This window comes from Colobus angolensis, unplaced genomic scaffold (genome assembly GCF_000951035.1).
Source record: "Colobus angolensis palliatus isolate OR3802 unplaced genomic scaffold, Cang.pa_1.0 Scaffold104, whole genome shotgun sequence".
In the NCBI taxonomy this organism is placed as follows: domain Eukaryota; kingdom Metazoa; phylum Chordata; class Mammalia; order Primates; family Cercopithecidae; genus Colobus; species Colobus angolensis.
The window spans coordinates 1,945,470-1,967,425 of NW_012111364.1; the positions used below are offsets into that span (position 1 = coordinate 1,945,470).

General features: G+C 38.2%; 1 protein-coding gene across 2 annotated transcripts in view; it reads left to right on the forward strand.

The window, feature by feature from the left end:
* DGKB (diacylglycerol kinase, beta 90kDa) overlaps nucleotides 1–21,956 on the forward strand; it is a 766,018-nt gene that overhangs the window by 533,720 nt on the left and 210,342 nt on the right. The gene's annotated exons all lie outside the window — the stretch shown is intronic.

The window sequence follows — 21,956 nt, forward strand, 5'->3', positions numbered from 1 at the left end:
AGCAAACTGATGGGTATTGACTCTTTATCTAATTTGCCAGTCTGTGTCTTTTAATTGGACCATTTAGTCCATTTACATTTAAGGTTAATATTGTTATGTGTGAACTTGATCCTATCATTATGAAATTAGCTAGTTATTTTGCTCGTTAGTTGATGCAGTTTCTTCCTAGCATCGATAGACTTTACATTTTGGCATGTTTTTGCAATGGCTGGTACCTGTTGTTCCTTTCCATGTTTAGTGCTTCCTTCATGATCTCTCGTAGGGCAGGCCTGGTGGTGACAAAATCTCTTAAGCATTTGCTTGTCTGTAAAGGATTTTATTTCTCCTTCACTTATGAAGCTTAGTTTGGCTGAATATGAAATTCTGGGTTGAAATTCTTTTTTTTAAGAATGTTCAATATTGGTCCCCACTCTCTTCTGGCTTGTAGACTTTCTGCCGAGAGATCTGCTGTTAGTCTGATGGGCTTCCCTTTGTGGGTAACCAGACCTTTCTCTCTGGCTGCCCTTAACATTTTTTCCTTCATTTCAACTTTGGTGAATCTGACAGTTATGTGTCTTGGAGCTGCTCTTCTTGAGGAGTATCTTTGTGGTGTTCTCTGTACTTCCTAAATTTGAATGTTGGCCTGCTTTTCTAGGTTGGGGACATTCTCCTGGATAATATCCTGAAGAGAGTTTTCCAGCTTGGTTCCATTCTCCCTTTCACTTTCAGGTGCACCAATCAGATGTAGATTTGGTCTTTTCACATAGTCCCATATTTCTTGGAGGCTTTGTTCATTTCTTTTCACTCTTTTTTCTCTAAACTTGTCTTTTCACTTCATTTCATTCATTTGATCTTCAATCACTGATACTCTTTCTTCCAGTTGATCGAGGCAGTTACTGAAGCTTGTGCATTTGTCACATAGTTCTCGTGTCATGGTTTTCATCTCTATCAGCTCTTTTAAGGTCTTCTCTGCATTGATTATTCTAGTTATCCAATCATCCATTCTTTTTTCAAAGTTTTTAGTTTCTTTGTGCTGGTTAAGTAGTTCCACCTTTAGCTCTGAGAAGTTTGATCGACTGAAGCCTTCTTCTCTCAACTTGTCAAAGTCATTCTCCGTCCAGCTTTGTTCTGTTGCTGGTGATGAGCTGCGTTCCTTTGGAAGGGGAGATGTGCTCTGATTTTTTGAATTTCTAGCTTTTCTGCACTGCTTTCTCCCCATCTTTATGGTTTTATCTGCCTTTGGTCTTTGATGATGGTGATGTACTGATGGGGTTTTGGTGTGGGTGTCCCTTCTGTTTGTTAGTTTTCCTTCTAACAGTCAGGACCCTCAGCTACAGGTCTGTTGGAGTTTGCTTGAGGTCCACTCCAGACCCTGTTTGCCTGGGTATCAGCAGCGGAGGCTGCAGAAGATAGAATATTGCTGAACAGTGAGTGTTCCTGTTTGATTCTTGCTCTGAAAGCTTCGTCTCAGGGGTGTACCCAGCCATGTGAGGTGTGAGGTGATGGTCTGCACCCAGTAGGGGATGTCTCCTAGTTAGGCTACTCGGGGGTCAGGGACCCACTTGAGCAGGCAGTGTGTCCGTTCTCAGATCTCAATCTCTGTGCTGGGCGAACCAATGCTCTCTTCAAAGCTGTCAGACAGGGACTTTTACATCTGCAGAGGTTTCTGCTGCTTTTTGTTTCGCTATGCCCTGTCCCCAGAGATGGAGTCTACAGAGGCAGGCAGGCCTCCTTGAGCTGCGGTGGGCTCCACCCAATTCGAGCTTCCCGGTGGCTTTGTTTACCTACTTAAGCCTCAGCAATGGTGGGTGCCCCTCCCCCAGCCTCGCCCCTGCCTTGCAGTTAGATCTCAGACTGCTGTGCTAGCAATAATGGAGGTTCCGTGGGCGTGGGACCCTCCAGGCCTGGTGTGGGATATAATCTCCTGGTGTGCCATTTGCTAAGACCCTTGGTAAAGCGCAGTATGAGGGTGGGAGTTATCCGATTTTCCAGGTGTTGTGTGTCTCAATTTCCCTTGGCTAGGAAAAGGAATTCCCTCCCCCCCTGCACTTCCCAGGTGAGACGATGCCTCACCCTGCTTCACCTCTCACTGGTCGGGCTGCACCCGCGGACCAGCACCAACTGTCCGACATGCCCCAGTGAGACGAACCTGGTACCTCAATTGAAAATGCAGAAATCACCTGTCTGTGGCGCTGGGAACTGGAGGCTGGAGCTGTTCCTATTCGACCATCTTGGGTGCCCCCCTCACTACTATTTGAAAAGTATGGTAGTTAGTAGACCTACTGCTAGCTCTTATTATTTAATGTGATAATAAAGAGATACTTAAATTCATATATTACCAATTTATTTTTATGTTTTGTTAATTACACTTCAATACAATTTATTTCCTTTGGTACCCTAAAAATTTTGCTTTATGTATTTAATCACATTAATTTGTGAAGGGATCTGTGATTGCCAACATGGTTTATCACACACAGAAAAAAGTGGGTAAAAACACTTGCTATAATTAAACTTGTTAACCTCTGTAAAAGCTAGTAATCTCCAAAATCATTTACTTAGGAATTATTTTATTTTTCACTCTGAGAACCCTGTTTGAATAAGTCATCCATGAAACACTGTTTAGAAGATTCTGCCATGATTGCTTCTCCTCTGACCTCATCTTCCCTGGAACTAGTCTACAAATAGCAGCCTCATCAGGTTTCACATCTCTAGAGTTCCTAAGTTTCTTCACCACCAGTCTTCTGAGTGCCATTAATATCTGGGAGGTAAACAGTGAACCTCCCAGATGATGATATTGTGAGTGTTCTTCCTCTAGTTCTTTTGGCCATGGAATTCATCTTTCTCTCTCAGAGCACAACACAGGAGTTAGCATACAGCATGCATGGCATTGTGGGTGAAACACTGTGTCAGCCCATTTGAAGTGATTAACGGTAAACTTTGAGCTACTAATTCAGGTAAAAATGGTGTTTTCATTTAGAGAATAAAAACAAGGAAGGAATACAGCAAAATCTCCACCACCAAGAAAGAATGCCACAATTATTTTACCTTTAAGGAAAGTGGTTTCTCCTTTTGATTATTGACAACTACCTATTCAGTCCTACGGAGTTCTCACTTACCACAGAGGTTCTCAGTCTTAGCACGAGCGACTTTTGTGCCAGTAGTTCCTTGTGTTGAGTGGCAGTCCTGTGCATTGTAGGATGTTTAGCAGCATCCCTGACCTCCACCCATCGAATGCCTGTGGCAGCCACCTCCCAACCCCAACTTGTCACAACTAAAAAGATCTCTATATATTACCAGATGTCTCTGGCAGACGCAATTGACCCCAGTTGAGAACCACTGAGAGCTTCAGTCTGTTTTAGGAAGGAGTTTGCCATTCTTTAGGAACATCAGAGTCGTTAAAAACGGATTAATCTGCTATATAATTAAATAACTATTAAGCAACTTTTCAGGTGAGTTCTGTGGGCCCTAACTTCGAAATATGATGGAAAATCATTGTGTCCTGTATTTTGTTTTGCCTATGCCAGGGATCAGCAAACATTGTCTGTATGAATCCAGATAAGAAACACGTTGGGTTTAGTGGTGGGGGTGTCTAATACAACTACTAGGTTCTGCTGATGTAGAGTGAAAGCAGCCACTGAAAATATGTAAACATATGAGAGTAACTGTGTTTCAAAACAACTTTATTTACAAAAAAGGAAGTAAAACAAACTTGGCCTGTAAGCTGTATTTTGCCAATCCTTGCCCTAAATATTACATAATAATCTGAGGTCCAGAATTTTAAAAATGCTAAGGTAGAAAAAGTTATTTATTTGATATATGTTTAACCGATCATTAAACCACACTGATTTTCAAATGTATCACTGTCTTATCTAAACATTTACTTACACAAATTAAATTAGATTGGACTGTTCCTCAAATATGCTAACATTTGGTATCGTGCACCTAAAATTAAGGTAGGAATGACTAAGTGTGTTGTTACTGAATGCTGGTCGGTATATACCTCATCTTCAAAAGCCTTTCAGTCCATGATTAATGATGACCAAAATGTAGTCAATCTTGTTCCTCATAAGCACACTACATGCTTTATGAAAACATGGGTATGAATGCCAATTAACACGTCCTCTGTTGACAGGCTAGGCCAAATGACACCGCTTAATAGCCATGCTCTCTTTCTCCCTTACCATTAGAACCCAGATTTTAATTCCAGGATGATAATGCATTCAGCTAAAAGATAACACCTTCCAGCCTCTTCTGAAATTTTGTGTGGCCACATAACTAAGTTTTGGCCTATAAGACATATACAAAAATATTGTGTGGGACCTTCAGGACAAATGCTTAAAGAAAGTTGACTCAGTTAGGAAGGAGCCTCCTTTTGTTCTCCTTAGTTTCTTCATTCTACTGGCCTAGTACATTGATATGTGGGCTGGAGCCAAAGTAACTACTTTGGATCATGAGGTTAGAAACCACACATTGAAGATGGCAGAGCAGAAAGATAGGAATCTGGGCCCCTGATGTCACTGGAAAGCCAACATATAAGACTACACACCTCCTGACTTATTCTAAGTGAAAAAATAATAGATCTCTGTTTTCTTTAAGCTAAAATGATTTGGACTTTATGATATATGCTGCAAAATATGATTATAATTGATTGAAATACACCACAAGTTTAAAACTGATTCTAAATATCATTTGATGCAAGTCAAGTTGACCTAGGAAACACTGACTTTCTTAGATATTGCTTTAGGAACTGGTCTACTTCAGATATAACCAGGCATCAGTTCCCCCAAAAAAGATGTGGAGAGACAAGAAATGATATTTAGAGACCCTGTGATCTCCTCAGATGTTCTTCCCTGAGAGTAAAACAATCCATTTTAAACAGGAGATCTTACTGAAAATAGAAAAATAAAAAGCAGTATTCCAGTTGAACCTTGATTTTTACCACAGGTCTTTCACTACCACAGTGTACTCCAAAAGAAAAGGAGAAGGAAGTTCTTATTCAAAACTGTCAAAATATTACCAAATTGTCAGTAAAAACAGGGATGAGGTTATCCCATTTCTTGCCTGGACACCACATTTTTATCATATTTTTATCCTTTTCTTAATTTCCTAAAGGATCCCTTCTGGCCCCTTCCTCACCCTCTGTTCCACTGTTGCTGTCCACTGGGCACCATTGCTGCTGTACAGTTCACTCTGGCTGAGGGTCACCACCATAGGCTATTCAGAGATTCAGAGATATTGTCCTAGTCACATCTATGCTTCAAGCACTCTCTGTTAGTTCTCCCCAATCTAGAATTACAAAAGAAAACCCAAGGGAGTAAAAACATAAGCTTTATGTTCCTTCATATCATAAATACTCCTCTCTTAAAAGTTATCTGTTGGGTTCTCCAAATGTTCAATTTCCTATGAGTTGCTATTTTGGTCCTTAATAAATCAGTAAATTTTCTAAGCTGGTTATACCTATCAATAGCGATGTCTAAAAATTACCCCTGTGAATAGGATCAAGTGTTTTCCTTCCATAAGGCAAACTATAGTTTTACGAACTTAAGGATATGTGTGTTTGTGTGTGTGTGTGTGTGTGTTTATGTGTGTGTATAGGCATGCACATATGTAAGCACTGAAAAGATTATGAGCAACAGATAATGGAAATGCAAAAAAACTATGTATTTGAGCGAATAGAGAGGAATCTTCCTCTCTATAGGTTGTATATGGCTTGTTGAATAATCCTTTGGTGGACAAAAAAAAAAAAAAGTGCCACTGTTTGTGTATCTGTGCACAAGTGCTCAGCTCTACTGATTATGGATAAGAAATTCATGGTATGCATATCCCCAGTCTCCTCTTCTAATTGTGCTCTTTCTTACTGCATGTACATGTAGCTCCTTGGTCCCTTCTGACAGGACTATTCAGACAGCTGCTACCAGCCTATCAGAGGTGAAACCTGAGACAAAAACGATTTGTAGTTTAGACTTAAATTTTTGTGTAAATACAAAGGAGACGAAAGATGACTGAACTTGAATTCATGTCTGATGCATACCTCAGACTCCAGAAAGAAGTCATACTGACAAAACAAAAAGATTTTATTATGATAAAAACTTTGCAGAATCAAGAACTAGAGTTCTGAGTTTGGGTGCTATTCCTCCTAAAGTACAGATGGAAACTGAAACTGTAGCAAATATCATTACTATTCCTCTGGGACCAATATAATTTAAGAAAACTTTTGTGATTTTTGATTAGAGTGTGGCTAGAAACAGGAGGAAGCTGAGCACAGTGGCCTACACCTGTAGTTCCAGCTACTGGAGAAGCTGAGGCAGGTGGATGCACTTGAGCCCAGGAGTGCAGGGCTGCAGTTCACTATGATCATGCCTGTGGATAGCCACTGCACTCCAGCCTGGGCATCTCTAAAGAAAATAAACAAAACAAGAGGAAATTGGGGAAGACAACTATTTCTACCCTCCCTTTAGTCAACAGATTTCACAGGAATGCTTTCCGTTAGTAAGATTCGTTAGTAAGATCACTCTACTCCTGTAATGTCATTTACTCTACCTCAAATAATTATCTGAATTAAAAAAAATAGTACACGCCAAGCTGCATGATATCCAACACACAGAGGACATTGAGTAAGCATTCAATAAGCTCGTTCTTCAAATTATTATCTCAGGCCTACACCTGAAATTGTCAGGACCTGGAGCAAAAGTACAAATGGAGGTCCACATAGCACATTCTTATATATTTAAAAAGTTTTAAATCACGCTGACCTACATGCTTATTGGAATTAAATAAAAGAGGCTCTACCTTATTATGACAACATTGAAGGCCAGGTTCCTTCACTGGAGTTTCTCACCTAGAGATGGCAGCACAGAGAGAACGAGCCCCTGAGCTCTCAGCCAATGGCCTTCTCTCTTGTTTTCCCGCCCACAGCTCCATCACACACCGTGAGGAGTCTTCCTTCCAACTACAGGGTGCCCCGGTCAGCATATATCTTCTGCATGTGGTAGTTCTTTACTTCGAAGAATTTGTTGGACTTAATGTTCCTATTTTAAAGTCCTTAACCTTAATTACATCTGCATAGTTCCTTTTGCCACGTACCAAAACATAATCACAAATTTCAGGGATGGGGTATTGGTAGCTGTTCTGCCTAACACAATGTCTGTAGAATTAAAATATAGTCCATATGCTTTGATTGCTAAGGAAATAAGAAATCAAGTTAGAAAGAAAAAATTGGAAAAAATATATACTATTACAGCATAATTCTTTGTACTCAACAGACCCTCAGAAAAATATATTTAATCAATGTGTGATGAAAGCAATGAATACTCCTTATTTTTAAATTTGTTTTCTAATAATCACAAAATAAAACATTTAAAGTTAATAAGAATAACACTATGTTGTGATAATTAACCACATAATTACCTATTTTGATGATGTGCAGAGCTGGTATATATCCCATTTGAACACACAAAGCAAAATGAAAACAACATGAGTGATATTTATTTTCTATGCTAAAGGGAACTTTTGCCAAAACAGTAAAACAGTATGATTATTTAACTGTATTTTTAAAGCACTCTGGTATTGTTTATAAAATTTACATTAAGAAGAATTTTATTTTCTTTAGCATAACCACTGATTATCAGATTTTTCATCCCCTTTTCTTTACCCAACTTCCAAATGATTTTATTCCTTTTTCAATTAGGCATAATTAAAAACATGCTGCCATTGTCTTTTTTGTTGTTGTTGTTTTCTTTTGTTTTAGATTGACAAGGGGTTTCTAAATGTATACAGTGTTTATAAATCTTTTAGGACTGGGCAGTGATAACTGTTTTAATCACTGAAGACAATTTTCTGCCAGTTTTGGATATAGCTAAGTATGCAGCATGTATTGGATCAATTCAATGGGGACATAACTATAATTGCCAAGTGCTTATCAGTATAGCGTTTCCACCAGCACTTCAGCTGGACTTTACAATTACCAAAACCAATTCCTGACTGCAGCCTCACAGTTAATTTAGAAGAGGAATTATTGTATTAAAAGCAATTGCTTAAGGTGGCTCACACCTGTTATCCCAGCACTTTGGGAGGCCGAGGTGGGCAGATCACGAGGTCAGGAGATCGAGACCATCCTGGCTAACATGGCGAAACCCCATCTCTACTGAAAATACAAAAAATTAGCTGGGCATGGTGGCATGTGCCTGTAATCCCAGCTACTCGGGTGGCTGAGACAGGAGAATTACTTGAACCCGAGAAGCGGAGGTTGCAGTGAGCCGAGATCGTGCCACTGCACTCCAGCCTAGGTGACAGAGTAAGACTCCATCTAAAAAAAAAAAAAAAAAAAAAAAGCAATTACTTAAAGCCAGCTGAAGTCATCCACTAGGGGGTTACTAGACACTAGTCAGAGCGCTCCCCACTTTCTTTCCTTATTCTCTGAATCACCAAATTTCTCAATAACTGGCAAGAAACAGAAAGTGGAAAAAAAAAAAAAAAAAGACACTCCATAATTTCTTTGAGTCGCCTAATGATGGATTTCATCCTAGAATTTCTAGTAGCAGTGGTGCGTGAACTGGAAAGTTGGTTCAACAAAAATGATTTTGTACATGGTTAAGAACTTACAGATGATGAAAAGAAATGGGAGCTCTTATTTAAAGAGGGTTTCAAAACAAACACTCGCTGAATTCAGCATAATGAGACAAGAAAATGAAGCCAGAGAAATGAATTCCATTTACAAATAACAAATTTAGAAAATGAAGAAGTCTAGTGTAATGGGAAAAAGTCTTAAAAATGTGTATGTGACATAATTGTCTGCAGTACTCTCAAAAAAGGATGTTGGTAAAAACTGAAAAAAAAAAAAAATGAGATTTTTTTCCTCAGATGACATTTTCCCCAATCTCATTATGCTTTACTTTATTTTTAATCAAAATTTCCTCCTATCCATCCAAATCAGTTTTGCTAACAACCACTTTCCTACTTCACCAAAATGCGTAAATATTTATAATGGACAAGAGCAAAAACATAGATTGTTTTTTTCCCTTTTAAATTCTATTTGCATAATCATCTAGTATAAAGGAAGCCTGAAGAAAATGAGTAGGTAAATATTTTCAAGTACACTGTTGATTTAAAATAAGGGACTTTTTGTACATTTTGAATTTTAAGTTTTCAGTATATGTCCTGCTGCAGACCTCCCTCTAATTCTGAGTGTTTTACACAGAAGCATACATAGGTTGAGGCATTTGATGTCAGTCTCTAATGAAAATTAATTATCAATGTATATAGGAGAGGCGCTGGATCACTTTCTATCCTCTACAAATATTGATTGTATCATTCTCTGAGATTTAAGTGACTTTTTGAATCACTGGGGTCCCCTTCTATCATCCACAGATTTTTTAAATTTTTTTTTTTATTTTGGAGTAACTAGATTTACAGAAACTTTACGAAGATGTTACATAGATAAACTGCATCCATTTTATCTATTTTTCCCTAAAGTTAGCGTCTTACGTAATCATGATACACTTTTCAAACTAAGAAATGAATATTCAAAACCAAGAAATTAATATTACTGGGCTTTTTGACTCTGTTTATGTGGGCAAATGGATTAGAATATCATTTTCTCTTCCCCTTGAAATGACTGGATCTCCAAAGAGAATCAATGTTCATAAAGAGGTCAACTTCAAAATTAGTAGCCGAAAAAAAAGGGACCCCATGAGCCTAGAATCAAATGCATTTGTCTTCCAATATGTCCTGCTTTCAGTGGAAGTCTTTCATTTTCATGGTTACAAAATGTAACACTTTTGGCTCAGTCACCCCCTGTAAAGTCTAATCTATTTCAAGAATGTCTGACTAAGTAACTCTGATGTTTCTACTATACTCCAGAATCACAGGGGATTTTAGTAGGCTAGCAGATCCAGAAAATTCTCAACCTAGGAAAAATCCTTTGTGGATTAGAAAGACAGAAGTTTTAGGACATTATCAAAGGAGCTCTCCGAGAAAGGGACAGTATTATATTGACCACAAAGACTCTTCTGTGGGACAATCCCAAACCATGGCTGTGAAGAACTGTGCAAAAGGAGTATAACTTACCCTGGGAACTGGAAACTGGATTTGGCAAGAATCCCAGGAAGATCCCAGGGATCCAGGAAAGTGATCTAGCCAAAGTAAGGTATATGGTGAGCAATGGGTGTCAGTCAGGGTATTTCATTGTTCCCACAGGCATATTGAGGGCCTAGCTAGGTATATGGTTTGCATATACACTGTTTCAATATGCAACCTTCTTGGCTGCATTTGCCACCAAATTACAAGTACACAGTATACGTTTTTATTAAAAATCACTTATCAAGTGTTTTCATACCTGTCCTAAAAGATAAGAATGGTTATTTAGAAGTTTTAAAATAGAAGACAGAAGCATGGCCCTCAAGAAAAGAAAGTCCATACTTTAAATCATAAAGCAAATCAAAAAAGTTTAACAAGACTACCATCAATGCAATTTTTCATTTTAAATTAAATCACGGGAATAAAACAATTTTCTTTTCTCTTTCTTTCTTAAGAGCTTAGTACATTATAATAGCTATGACACTGAGTGATTGTTAAATTAATGAAACCATTGTTAGAGTTCTCTACAAGTTTAGAGATAGATTTATAAAAGGTACATCTGGCTGGCTGGCTGCTCAGCCCTATTTTAATCCCTTTTAGCTTCGCCGCAGCCTAATCAGGAAACAGTTCTGCACTATGGGTCACAAGATAAAATCCCTTGAGACAGAGCTCAGAATATCATGACACAAAACGGTCTCAAATTTAGGGGTTCTCATGGTTCAGAACCCCCCATCCTATAACCCAGATGCTGTCACATCATATCACTTAAACATGTAAAATACAGAGACAATTGTACTCACACTTAAAAGAAATTAGCTGAAGTTACATAGTCCACAAGGGGGCCTTGCATTATGGGTCTCTTGAAAAACTTGCCCCTGGCTTTAGGGACTGAAACTCAAACTCTCACCATCAGCAAAACTGCCCTTTCAAGTTCGGTCATTTATAGAAAGCTTACTTCTGCTTCGAGGAACGAGATTACAATTTGAATGTCACCAATCTGCCTCTGTGGAAATATCCAGGCACCCTTACTCATCCTAGGAAAGTTATTTAGCACAAAGTGTTCATAAAATGGCTTTGCACAGGTTTAGTATTCAAACAAGCAACACACGTGCTGCTGAAGGGGCTAGGGGGAGTCATGGTTTTATAAGGTTTTTATAATTCTAGTTCCTAAAATTGAAAGCACTGTAACAACGGTTTCATTAATTTGTGAATCATTCAATGTCATCTCTGCTATAAAGTACTGGACTTTTAATGGGTTTAGGGAGAGGAAAATTATTCCTATGATTTAATATAAAATGAAAAATTGCATAGTTAGTAACTTTGTTAATTTTGGGGCATGAGCTGGTAAAATTTTCATCTGGTGTAAGGTTATTTTTGTGATGAGAGTATACATCTGTTTCTATAATTTTTCAGACAAGAAGGATAGAAAATGTATTTTAAAAACAGCATAATGGATTTAGGCTACTTACATAAATTAAGGCGAGTTTTGAGAAATATAAAATGTTACCAAGGTAGATTATCACAGCAGGTGATTTTGGTGCACCATGAAAAATTCTCCTGGCCAGGTCTAATTTTGGCCACAGCTGCTGTGGGTGCTCCAGGCCAGGTCAAACTCAACCCTGGCTGACAGGCGGCCAACACAAGTGAAAGCAGGTTGTCTACCTGCTTCCTGCCTCAGGGTCCTCCTCTCTAGAAATAAGCTATGAAGGCAGGAAAGAGTCACTTCTACTCTCTTGAACCCTGGATTATCTGTATGTACCCTGGATTACCTATATACAATTTGCACAGTCTTGTTTATAGAAAACTAAAATGAAAGCATTCTTGAAACAAGTTTGAACCAACATTTCACCCCAAGACTGTATGCCTAGTTCACATACTAAGACCTTCATATTGAGCACTGAAATTTACTCATCATTTATTCAACAAATGTTTATGGTGAACTTACCAAGTGTGAAGCATGTTTCAGGTACTGAGGATTTAGCCTTGCAACAAAATCATTGCCCTCGAGGAACTTCCAGTCTTTCAGAGGAGAGAGGCAATCAAAGTAAACCAGCAGCATTTCAGATGGCAGGAAGTGCTGTGGAAGAAAGCAAGGCAGGAAATGCCAGCATGAGGCACCTATTTATAACTTAAAATAGAGCACTCAAGAAATCCTACCCGAGAAGGCGGCATTTGAAGAGAGACCTGGAAGGTGAGGAGGAAAGGCATGTGCTTAATTGGGGGAAGAAAATTCCCAGCAGAGGGAATAGCAGTTATGAAGAATGAAGGCAGATCTATGAAGCCAATACCTGATCTGAAATGAATACTTTATTCTCTCTGAGTTGTGACTTTGTCTTTTGTAAGATGAAGCTAACTAGTGCTAATTCATTGTAAGGACTGAATGTGTAATTTTATGTAAAGCACATAGTACATGTTCAATACATTAGCTCTTATTATTATCTCTCACTCAGTTTCATCCATTCCACTTACAAAAGAAACATCAGCGAAGGCTTTTGATTCAGCCAATGACATATCTAAAAGAGAAAAGAGAAAATTAAAACTGTTACACTGCCTGGAAGGTTCTCCAATGAGGTCTGGGTGTTTCCTCAAACTTCAATTGCATTATAAAGGCTTAATCCTGTTGTAGTGGCTGGGGTATGTGGCATATGCCATAAACCAATGCTCCAAAAGTATCTCTGTGGGAGGCGGAGAGAGGGAGGGTTGTAAAACACCTGTGTAGCTACAAAGGAAAAGTAATATACAAGATGCTTTATCACCAGAAGAACTGACTTAGTTTTGGGAAATCATTCAGGAATAAAGATGAGTAGGAATTTTTTAGGTAGAGAATGAGCAAGATAGACTTTGAGACAGAGGGAATATCACATATGAAGTTTCTAAGGCAACAGATGGACAATCTGTGCCCTCCTCGGGAGACATTCGGCAATATCTGGAGGCATTTTTGATTGTCACGACAAGATTGGGGGTAGTAATCACATACGGTTGATAGAGGCCAGGGATACTGCTAAACATCCTACAATGCACAGGACAGTGCCTTATAATAAAGAGGTATTTGCCCAATCAATGTCAATAGTATTGAGATTGAGAAACCCTGCTCTACAGCAAGAGAGTTCTTTCATAAGAGAAATAGAAGACTCATGCGACTAGCTCTGATTATCATACCAAAGGGTTGTGAAGACAGGCAGAATTTAGATCATGTAGGATTTAATTAGATTTTAATCCTAAATTCAAATGAAGCCTCTGAAGACTTTTTATCAGAATGTGTGTGGGGGGTGGTGGTGAGGGTATATGAGACAGGTGGAGTTGGCAAGACTTGATTTCTGTTTGCAAATGATTCTAATGGAAATTTCAGCTGAGACACATTGCAAAGAGAGATGCTAATGCAGAACCAGTTTGAGGACTGTTAAAGCACTCTATCAAACCAAAAGTATGGAAGAGTACCCATGGGGAGAGGGGAAAGGTTTTTAAGAGGTGCCTCTGGAGAGAGATATGCTGTCAGGTCCACTTCTTTGCTCCCAGTGGGGTAACCCCTCCTAACCCAAAGTCAAAAGAGGAAGTTTAATGTCTCGCTTGGAGGTCTTAGAATCCACTGCTTTGTGGGTCATCAAGTATGAGTCACGTATGAGCAAGTAAAGGGTGGGGTGCTACTCATAGTAGAGTAGGGAATTGCAGTTTGTGGAAGTGTTGTGGACCCTGAGTTTGCCAGGGTGAAATTCAGCATGTGGGCTAGAGAGAGAGATTGGAAGAGAAAAGAAGAGGAGAGCACGAGCTGCTTTGGACTGTCTTAGATCTTTTAGGAAGGGCAAGGGGACCTCAGCAGAGGAAATGAGAATTAAATTGGCATATGCCTAGGGGATAAGGAGAAACTCAAAACATGCACTTGCGTGTGTCAGGGGACTGGTTGTGTGTAAAAGATCGGGAGAAATCTCAGAAAAATGAAAAAATGAAAGCATGGGCCCATCAGAAAATGAATTTTAAAATATGGAGAAAGTAGAAAATACTAGTGGGAGTTGTCTACCACGGTACCAATCAAGGAAGAACTATCCCTTCTCGCCTTACCTCTTCTACTGCTTGTTCCAAATTGGAGGAGTCAGAGAATATGGATAGCCAAGATAGAGCAGGAGAAAAGAAGTCTTAGGTGAGAAATGAGTGAAGAAGTTGTCCCGTCCCTTTCTTTTTCATGGGCTTTATTCTTGCATCAGCCAATAGCTAAGGCAGTGAAGTAACCTCAACTTTAAATTAGATTCAGAGCTTTGATGAGACTAGCATTTTAATTACTGAACTCAGATTTTATTTTTGGCAAAGAACTAACTCTATGGAATAAATGTAAGACAAATTTTAAAATTTTATTTACTTTATGATGGCATCTTTCTGTCATTTTTATTCAATAAAACAGTTACTGTTTCACAAACAGAAACAAACAAAAACCTGGTTCCTTTCTGAAGAATAATTTGGAAGTGGAGCAACTGTATTTGAAAAGACACATTAGTGCATGTTTTAAACATGTTAGGAAGCGTTACACCAAGGTAACAAAAAGCCCCAAAATAACAATGACTTAAATCCACAAAAGATTATTCTCTATCATGTTCCAAATTCTTTGCAGGGGTCGCGGAGCTCTGTTTCTGTATTTATTCAAGGGTCCAAGATGACACAGTGGCCGTTAACTTGAATTTTGTCATTCAGTGTGCAAAAAGGAAAGAGAATTCCAGTGAATCTCATGTAGGCAATTAAATATTCCAGACTTGAAATTACCCACATCATGTTTCCTAACACCTTATTGATCAAATGTAGACTTGTGGCCTTATCCCCTCCATAAAATGGCCAGGAGATATACTCCCACCTTGCTCCCAGAAGGGGGAAAGTGGAAATATTTGCCAGATTTCATTGATTCAATAATCAAGGTAATAATTAATTGGATAATTAGTAGGACTAAAGAAGGACAACAGATATGAATTGGCAGATTCAATGGATAAACTTGAATAAATCCTTCTAGAGCTAAAATGTTTGAAAAATTAGCCATTTATACTATTTATATGTTTTCCAAGAAAGTATGTGAGCCCCTAAAACAAGGTGAGTAGATAAGAGTATAGATTAATAAATATAAATATAATTTGTTTAGTACCTATTAATTAAGAAATCATCATCTGTAATTCTTTCTGTTATACACATTTCTAATAATGATAAACATATCAAAAAGCAAGTAGCAGCCAAGCCAAAGGATGTAAAGATATTTATCAAGGTGTTACTTTGCCATGTGTTTCTTTCACTTGTCAGCTACTTGTTGTCACAAGTGATGTACATGTGCTACTTAACTTATGATGAGGTTAAGTTCACCGTAGACCCATTGTAAATTTAAAATATAGTGCCCCCCTCTACCCACTCCCAAGATGGCAGATTAGAGGTAGTGTGCCTCAGCCACTTGGAAGTAGCAGGATAGTACATAAAGATAAACTATGTGAGTTTTAATTCAAGAAGGTAAAAAAGAATCAACCAGAACCAGGAAGGACACCCCAGGTAGTGGGGTTGTTGGCAAACAGCTCCCTTGGTAGCACCTGGCTGATAAACATAACTGAAGCCCAGGTAGGTGAGAGGGGCAGAAAGTCTCCCTCTGTGACTCACATTTCCACTGGGGATCTGAGCAACCTAGACCGAGGAAGAGCATTTTGTTTCTCCTGAGCACTGGAACTGCCTTGGAGAGAGGCTTGGAGGTGCTGAAAGAGAAAGACACTGGGAAAAGCTGAAAACATTCTCCCAGACTTGGGACCAAGAGCAGGATGCCATTTTTAATCCAGGTGCACACAAAGTCAGTCATTCTTTGGAGACCTGGCAGCATGGCCATGGAGGCATTTTAGTCTCATGCCAGAGATTGGAGTGGTTTCTCTGGAGTGAAGCAGGAGCCTCCACAGCCAGAACTGTGGAAAACACCTCAGCAGTAGGTGCTGAAATTGTGCTCTCTCATTGCTAAGTAATGTTAATATAAAATTTAAAACTATAAGAATCCTAGAAGAAAATCTAGGAAACATCAGCTTGGGAAAGAATTTATGACTAAGTCCTCAAATGTGATGGCAACAAAAGCAAAAATTATCAAGTGGGACTTAATTAAACTAAAGAGCTTCTGCCTAGCGAAAGAAACTATCAGCCTACAGGATGGGAGTAAATACACAACCTACAGGAGGGGAGAAAATATTTACAAATTATGCATCTGATAGAGGTCTAATATTTTGAATATATAAGGAACCAAAATAATTCAACAAGCAAAAAAACAAGTAAACCCATTTAAAAATGGGCAAAAGACATGAACAAACACTTCTCAAGAGAAAACATATAAGCTGCCAACAAACATGAAAAAATACTCAACATCACTAATCATCAGAGAAATGCAAATGAAAATCACAATGAGATACTATTCCACACCAATCAGAATGGCTATAATTAAAAATCAAAAAGCAATAGAAGCTGTTGAGACTGCTGAGAAAAGGGAATGCTTACTTATATACTGCTGGTGGGAACGTAAATTAGTTCATCCACTGTGGAAAGCAGCTTGGAGATTTCTCAAAGAACTTAAAACAGAATACCAATCAACCCAGCAATCTCATTACTGGGTATATATCCAAAAGAAAATAAAGGACTCTACCAAAAAGACACTTGCACTCATATGTCCATTGTAGCACTATTCACACTAGCCAAGACATGGAATCAACCTAGGTGCCCATCAGTGGTGGACTGGATCAAGAAAATGTGGTATATATATATATACCAAAGAATACTATGCAGTATTCATGTCATTTGCAGCAATATATATGCAGCTGGAGGTCATTATCCTAACTGAATTAACTCAGGAACAGAAAACCAAATACCATATGTTCTCACTTATAATAAGAGCTAAACATTGGGTACCCATGGACAAACATGGCAACAGTAGACGTTGGAGACTACTAGAACATGGAGAGAAGATCAGGGACAAGAGTTGAAAAACTATTGAGTACTATGCTCACTACCTGGGTGACAGGATCATTTTTATCCCAAACTTCAGCTTCATGCAATATACCCATGTAACAAACATCCACATGCCCTCCCTGATTCTAAAATAAAAGTGAAATTATGTTTTAAAAATCACAAGGGAAGGGAAGGACCTCTTTAAGGATAACTACAAACTGCTGCTCAAGAAAATAAGAGGGACACAAACAAGTGGAAAAACATTTCATGCTCATGGATAGGAAGAAACAATATCATGAAAATGGTCATACTGCCCAAAGTAATTTATAGATTCAATGCCATCCCCATCAAGCTACCCCTGACTTTCTTCACAGAATTATAAAAAACTAAATTTCATATGGAAACAAAAAGAGCCCCTATAGCCAAGACAATTGTAAGCAAAAAGAACAAAGCTGGAGGCATCACGCTATCTAACTTCAAACTATATTACAAGGCTACGGTAACCAAAACAGCATATATAGACCAATGGAACAGAATAAAGGCCTCAGAAATAATGCCACACATCTACAACCATCTGATCTTTGACAAACCTGACAAAAACAAGCAATGGGGAAAGGACTCCCTATTTAATGTATGGTGTTGGGAAAGCTGGCTAGTCATGTGCAGAAAACCGAAACTAGACCCCTTCCTTACCACTTATACAAAAATTAACTCAAGGTGGATTAAAGACTTAAACATAAGACCTAAAACCATAAAAACCCTAGAAGAAAACCTAGGCAATACCATTCAAGACTAAGCATGGACAAAGACTTCATGACTAAAACACCAAAAGCAAGGGCAACAAAAGTCAAAATTGACAAATGGGATCTAATTAAACAAAAGAGCTTCTGCACAGCAAAATAACTATCATCAGATAGTTCTTTCCAGACAGATGTGTGTATTTACATAATTTTACAGAATGGGATAAAATTTTTGCAATCTACCCATCTGACAAAGGGCTGATATTCAGAAGCCACAAGGAACTTAAACGAATTTACTAGAAAAAAACAAACAACCACATCAAAAAGTAGACAAAGAATATGAACAGACACTTCACAAAAGAAGACATTTATGTGGCCAACAAACATATGAAAACAGATAATCATCACTGGTCATTAGAGAAATGCAAATCAAAACCACAATGAGATACCATCTCATGCCAATTAGAATGGCAATCATTAAATAGTCAGGAAATAACAGATGCTAGAGATGATGTGGAGAAATAGGAACACTTTTACAAAATTGGTGGGAGTGTATATTAGTTCAACCATTGTGGAAGACAGTGTGGCAATTCCTCAAGGATATAGAACCAGAAATACCATTTGACCCAGCAATCCCACTACTGGGTATATACTCAAAATATTATAAATCATTCTACCATAAGCACACATGCACACATATGTTTACTGCAGCACTGTTCACAATAGCAGAGGCTTGAAACCAACCCAAATGTCCATCAATGATAGACTGGATAAATAAAACATAGCACATATACACCATGGAATTCTATGCAGCCATGAAAAAGGATGAGTTCATGTCCTTTGCAGGGACCTGGATGAAGCTGGAAACCATGATTCTCAGCAAACTAACACAGGAACAGAAAACCAAACACCACATGTTCTCACTCATATTTGGGAGTTGAACAATAAGAACACATGGGCACAGGGAGGGGAACATCACACACTGGGGCCTGTCAGAGGGGTAGGGGGGGCTAGGGGAGGGATAGCATTAGGAGAAATACCTAACGTAGATGACGGGTTGATGATTGCAGCAAACCACCATAGCACATGTATACCTATGTAACAAACCTGCACCTTCTGCACATGTATCCCAGAACTTGAAAAACAACAACAAAAACACAGCACCGTTGTCCAGAACTTCTCTTTCTCTTTTACAGAAATCAGATCTGCATGATGGTCTGAGGGCGTTTTCCCTAATAAATTATCTTGCATGTCTAATCACATTTGGGCTGCATCTCATTGAGTAAAAACTAACATACAAGGCTTGATTCTTTGCACTTAGCTTTTTTTCTCTGTCTCCCACCTGTAGTCAGTAACTTTGTCCTAGTGTTTTCTGTGTTACCTCTTTTTCGTTATATCTGTGTATTTACATAAACTATCTTTTTTCATACACACACACACAGAAAACACCTTTTGTATTTTTTCTGTATTTCTTTTGCAACCATTTACTTTTAGTCCTCACCAGTCAACTCAAGCTGACGATTAATGCTAGTGTTGCCTATTGTTAGTGGGCACTTTCTATGGGCCAGGCCTTGTGCTAAATACTTTACCTGTATCTCATTTGATTCATAAAATAACCCTAAAAAAATCTGGATGAGTTGGTGGAGCACAGAGGATTTTTAAAGCAGTGAAATTATTCTGTATGATACTATAAAGGTGAATACCTGTCATTATACAGTTATCAAAACCCACAGAATGTACAACACCAAAAGTGAACTTTAATGAAAACTCTGGATTTGGGGTGATAATTATGTGTCAGTGTAGGTCCATCAATTATAATAAATGTACCACTCAGGTATAAGGTTTTGATGGTGGGGGGACTGTGCATGTAGGGGTAGGGAGTATATGGGAACTCTCTATATGTTCTGCACAATCTTGCTGTGAACCTAGAACTGCTCCAAAGAAAATGAATTCTATTTAAAAATAAAAATTAAAAAAAGAGAATATCATGTCAAAAATGCATTTAGTATATGATATGGTTTGGCTCTGTGCCCCCACTCAAATCTCATCTCAAATTTTAATCCCCATAATCCTCATGTATCAAGTAGGAACCTGATGGGGGGGTGAATGGATCATGAGGGTGGTTTCTCTCATGCTGTTCTCATGATAGTGAGTTCTCATGAGATCTGGAGGTTTAACAGTGTTTGGCAGTTTCCCCTCTTCTGTCTCTCCTGCCACCCTGTGACTAAGGTCCTTGCTTCCCCTTCACCTTTCCACCATGACTGCAAGTTTCTTCCAAGCCATGTGGAACTGTGAGTCAATTAAACCTCTTTCCTTTATAAATTACCCAGTCTTCGGTATTTCTTAAGAGCAATGTGAAAACAGACTAATACAATATACCTAACATCATATGAGCATCATAGCTTAGCCTAGTGTATTAGCCTATTCTCACATTGCTAATAAAGATATACCTGAGACTGGGTAAATTATAAAGGAAAGAGGTTTAATGGACTCACAGTTCCATATGGCGGAAGGTGAAGGAATAGCAAAGGAACATCTTACATGGCAGCAGGCAAAAGTGTGTGCTGGGAAACTCCCCTTTATAAAACCATCAGATCTCGTGAGACTTATTCACTAACAGGAGAACAGCAAGGGAAAAACCCACCTTTATGATTCAATTACCTCTCACTGGATCCCTCCCAGGACACATGGGAATTATGGGAGCTACAATTCAAGATGAGATTTGGGTAGGGACACAACCAAACCATATTACCTAGCCTATCTTAAACGTGCTCAGAACACTTGCATTAGCCTACAGTTGGGCAAAACTATCTGGAAACACAGTACACTACAGACTATCAATTGTTTATCCTCAAGATAGCATGGCTGGGAGCTGAGGTTGACTGACGCTGCCTGGCATCGCAAGAATGTTGCACCACATGTGTCTAGCCTGGGAAAGGGTCAAAATTCAAAACCTGAAGTACAGTTTTTGCTGAGTGTGCATTGCTTTCACACCATTGTAAACTATGAAAATCATAAGTTGAGCCATGTAAATTGGAGACCATTGTCCTTACACTGAAGGCTATAATGTAAGTTACAAGTTTCTTCACATTTTGTCATTAATTTTCTACAATTTTGACACAATAAAGTATATAATTACAAACATATGTCCCTTTCCAGAGAAAATCTTTGAATAAAACTGAAGTTCAAATCTGATACTTAGCTTTTACTAGCATCTATATTTAATATTAATTTTTCTTTAAAAATATGCCTAATTAGATGCCATAAAATCCTTTCTCAGTTCATCCTATGTGTTGAATTGAGAATAGATTGGATTTGGCTTCAGGTACAATAATTTGCATTATGAAACAAAGATTTGTCCATTTTTTTGTCATGTATTAAGACAAATGAAAGAGAAGAAAGCAGTAAGTGTGAAAATAATGTGTTGTAGGATGCGAATACAGATGTTCCTCTCACTAACAGCAAGTTAGCTTCCCATAGGTCAAATGTCAACACATTCAGGATACAGCAATGTCAATTTGCCTGAGGCGGGAGTATGCATTAATTAGGTTCTGAGGGTTAAAAACCCACTCATCAGATGTAAGCAACTCTAATTTTGTGAATGCTTATTAGTACTACATAACATTACCTGAATACAACTCTATATATCACGTCCAGAAATATACAGTGATGGTAAAATGTGTCTGTCTTCTCAGTTTTAAATGAAAAGATTCATTATTTTGTTTTATGTGGATTTCATGTGGATATATGAAAACACAGTTTAAAATTGTAATCTAGCATGATAAATTCTGATATTGACTAACTTTTTGGATAAGAAATAAAAGACAATCTACATCTAAAGTCTGTCATGTATGATGAATTCCACCTAAGATCTTTGTTAATTTCTCAGATTGCAAATACAACTATAGTCAGAACTTCTGACCTGGACTTACACAGTCCTGGGCACTATTAATAGATTTCAAGACTGTAAAACTCCTGAAATTTTAGCCATAATTCTGCACATATATATCATGTGTTTATATCAGGGCAGATGGTTTACACCTGTCATCAAATTCTTCAAGTATCTGTGATCCACAGAAAATTAAAAACCACTGCTCTAAATATTAATATTTACCTAATACAATTTATAAAGCTATTTTCAGACTGATTGGCTCTAGCAACCAGATTTCTTTTTTGTGCTAACTGTATTTTTTACAGAAAAGAAATGAAAATAAAAGGCTTAATAACACT